The 4,156-nt window shown below is 37.6% G+C and overlaps 1 pseudogene; it reads left to right on the plus strand.

Moving 5' to 3' along the window:
* The first annotated feature begins 1,798 nt into the window (after positions 1–1,798).
* LOC140746178 (adenosine deaminase 2 pseudogene) lies at positions 1,799–3,529 on the plus strand (annotated as a pseudogene).
* Positions 3,530–4,156: the final 627 nt, after the last annotated feature.

The following is a 4,156-nucleotide window of genomic DNA, read 5'->3' on the forward strand; positions in this document are numbered from 1 at the left end:
CGGTTTACGTTTGGTACCGGTTGAATAAAAGTAAACGGTATTAAATGTTATGGTAAGTGTAAGTTTGTAGAACGAATTTTAAAATGAAAGCGCATATTGCTAGAGAAATCTAGTTACGTGTAGAATATCTAATTTGCACATACTACTACTATTGAGTGCAAAATTATTTGTTAATCACCGTTTAATTCCAGTTTCACCGTAAATTAGAACATATTAATCGTATACCGAATAAGAATAGAAAATCTCTTTAATTCTCCTTAATTAGATTTCAAAAAATCTCACCAATTTTTTGTCCAATATTCCTTTCCTGTTGCTTTTTTAATAAAAGTTACGTACCTACCTACGGACGTAATAAAGAAACTCCTTTAGTGTAATTAACGAGAAATATTATGTTTAACCTCATTATTCCTGAAAGACAATTATATAAAAGATTCAATAACAACTCCTTATTTATTTACTTTGACAATTCATTGTATGACTTACTATAATCTAAGAAACATATACCTACTATCCTTCTTTCTTTTATATAGTTTCCCGCTACATTGCTATTCACCAGCAATTAAATAGACTCTCATTAACATAAATTAACTAAAAAGTATTGTAATAAAAATATATCCTTAAACCTGTTTTAACGGCGCGCGCAACTTTGTCCTATCTAAAAATACTCTGACTTGTATCTAATTACTTATTATTTGAAACAATTTTATATGGTGGTATAAGGAAATCAATACCTAAACAATGTAATTAACTGACAATAAGTTCTTGCAATATACCGGAGATAATTTCAAATCGGTACACGCTTACAGACACAGATAGATAAGTTTAAAGAAAAAATTCATGATTTGTAAACAAGAATTTCGCAGAAATAAAAGGTTATTTATCAATTATGTAGGATGTTTAAGTTCAACTTTTAGTAGAAACCATTTGGTTAGATTTCTTAGAAATTCCTATGTAGGTACCTAGGTCTATTTAATTTGTCCCCGTAGTTCCTGGAATAGAATAGTGCTACGGTATCCCCTGCCTGTCGTAAGAGGCGGCTGAAAGGGGACTTCCGGAGTTGCGGGCGGCAAGAGTGGAAGCTCGAACCGTCCAGTAAGCTACCCCGGGAAGGACGGCGGTATGTGTGGCCGCATACCGTCATAACCATCAGGAGGAGCGAACGCTCCCCCAGGGCAGAGCCCGATCCGGGCATCGCGCTTGGAAGACTCCGGTTGTGTTCCGTCGGAGTTCCCCAACAAGCGCCGAGGACGGCAACCGAGGTGGTTTTAGTGCCCACACATGTGCCCCACATAACCCGGCGTCGCTTCCACGTTGTCGGGTACCTTTTAAAAGTTTCCCCCTCGAAAAGAAAAAAAAAGAAAAAACACAAAGGGTATGTTTACTTACAATAATTTTTTTGAAGAGATGCACAAACAACATACTAAATTCATAACATTATATTGATAAAAATTCTTATCTTGCTTTTAGGCCATATGATATATTTTTACAATGTGTTTTATTATGTTAGGTACTTACGTACCGACAATTTGTAACATACCTAACCACAGTACCTAACACAAAAAACACTTGAAAGACACTTGTGCAAAATGCAATCGGCATGACCTGCATAGTGGGTGAAGGACTGTGCGAAATTCGTATACCTATACTACGTAGGTAGGTACGTGAGCATAGTTTGGTGTGTCAATATTTTGTTATAAAGCTTATGTGTACCTTTTAATTAGAGCCTATGCATGAATGCAGCCGTGAACTTGACAATAAACACACACAGCAATATGGTAACATCATGAATATAGCGGCTAACAATTCAATGTCGATAGTAAGCGATTATGACGGGTCAGGTCATTGCGCTCGCTCTGTGATTGTCAGTCGGGAGCGGCCCTCGTGATACGCGGTACGTCGCCCGTAATATTACGTAATACGCAGTCGACATGCGTTTGTTAATCTTTTGCCTCTTCGTCATCTGTGACGCATCAGACGAATACGACAAACTAAGAGCCAAGATTCTCAGAGATGAATCCCTGTTATCGGTCGGCGGAAAAAACACCCTAACAGATAAAGAATCGGTCGTAAACAACTGCCTCATGCGACACAAGTTCAACGAAGTCGATTACGGTTTCGATAACCCCCAGTACTTCAACTTCTCGCACCATTACTTCACCTACAAAAACAATATCCAGAACTCCAAAGTATACAAGATTATCCGGGACATGCCCAAAGGCGCGGCGCTACATAACCACGACATGGCACTCCTAGGACCAGATTATGTAGTGAATATCACATACAAGGATAACCTATACGTATGTTTTGAGGAAGACGACTTGCAGTTAAAATTCGCGAATAAAATACCGACAACACTTTGCAAGAACCAATGGCAGTTAATGAGTGATGCTCGAAACTCATCAAAAAATGTTAGTTACTTCGATGCTGAATTAAGAAAACATTTTACCATGGTTGTCGGTGATCCGGACAAAGTATATCCAACTATAAAAGAAACGTGGTCGGTTTTTATGAAATATTTCATGAGAATCGCTCCCCTGCTTTCCTACAGGCCGGTTTGGGAGCAGTACTTCTACGACGCTTTGAAAAGGTTCAGAGAGGACAATGTCATGTATCTAGAAGTGAGGAGTGTGTTACCTCCCCTTTATGAATTAGATGGAACTATTTACGATCCGCTAATCACAGCGAAAACTTATAAGAAAACTATAAAGAAGTTTACAAAGGATTATCCAGATTTTATTGGCGCTAAACTCATTTATGCCCCAAACAGAAGAGTGGATAGAGAAAAATTGGATGAATATTTGCAATTGGCTAGGAGAATAAAGGCTGATATGCCTGAAATATTTGCTGGATTTGATTTAGTTGGTCAAGAAGACTTAGGGAATCCTTTAATAGAATTCGCCCATCAGCTGTTAGCGGCTAAAGATCTCACTTACTTCTTTCATGCAGGTGAAACAAATTGGTATGGAACGATGACGGACGACAATTTAGTCGATGCAATATTGTTAGGCGCGAAACGATTGGGTCATGCCTATGCGTTAGTAAAGCACCCGTTGTTACTCAAAGAAGTGTTTGAGAAAGACATAGCGTTGGAAGTAAATGTTTTGTCAAACACGGTGCTATCTTTAGTACGTGACATAAGGAATCATCCATTAAACATTCTTCTAGCACATGGCTTACCTGTGGTTCTGGCAAGTGATGATCCAGGCACTTGGGAAGCTGATCCTTTATCTGAAGACTTTTATGTGGCCTTTGTAGGTGTGGCCAGTCGTCTAGAAGACTTACGGCTTCTGAAACAACTTGCCATCAATTCTCTGAAATATAGTGCCTTAGACACGAGGCGGAAATCGAATGCAATAAGTAGATTTATGTCTCGTTGGAATGATTTTATTGACAAGTTTGATTGTAAGTCGTATTAACCAAGTGAGTAATGACAATTATGTTATTTTTTTAATAGTTTAATTGTAACTACGCAATAGGTAGACAATAAAGTAGATTTGTTGATAAATAAGCATTTTCTTTGATACGTAAACAGCATTTTATTACTAAATTCTCGATATGGAATTATGGTATGTTCATAATAAATTACGTATTTACGTTTACATATTAAGTATTTACGTTTTTGCTGAATTCTGACGCAGCTTTCGCTATAAAATTAACGGTGAATATTTTAATAACATTGCAAATAAAAATAAGTGAAGTTACATAAGCTGTGTTATGAATTTAGAACTCGGATCCACGATTTGAAACCCAGGGATGGACGTCTCGTTCTTCGAAATATGCATGGTTTCATAGTGAAGAAAAACTTGAGAAAAGCTACATGCGTTCTATATTAAGCAAAATAAGCAAAAAAAACATTCTTAATTATGTTTAAAGTCTACAAATCCGCGCTTGGACATTGGACAAGGAGTTACTCTCGCCGCTACTTCCGTGGACTAAGCTTGGAAATGCCTCGAAAAATTATGTCTCCCATTCCACACCCTTCAAATCAGAACACAGCAGCGCTTAACGCTGATATTAAAAGGCAGGTATAGGTAGGAATTTCAAGTAAGTAATATTTGTCATTATAACTTGCATTTGGTGTTCTTTAGGTGGACGATTCATTTAAAACTTAGTGGACTATTTCTATTGCCGCTGTGGTCCGTGGACCATTGGCTCA

Source organism: Epargyreus clarus, unplaced genomic scaffold, assembly GCF_041222505.1.
Source record: "Epargyreus clarus isolate Ecla_fem2 unplaced genomic scaffold, WU_Ecla_fem_2.2 ptg000012l, whole genome shotgun sequence".
NCBI lineage: Eukaryota > Metazoa > Arthropoda > Insecta > Lepidoptera > Hesperiidae > Epargyreus > Epargyreus clarus.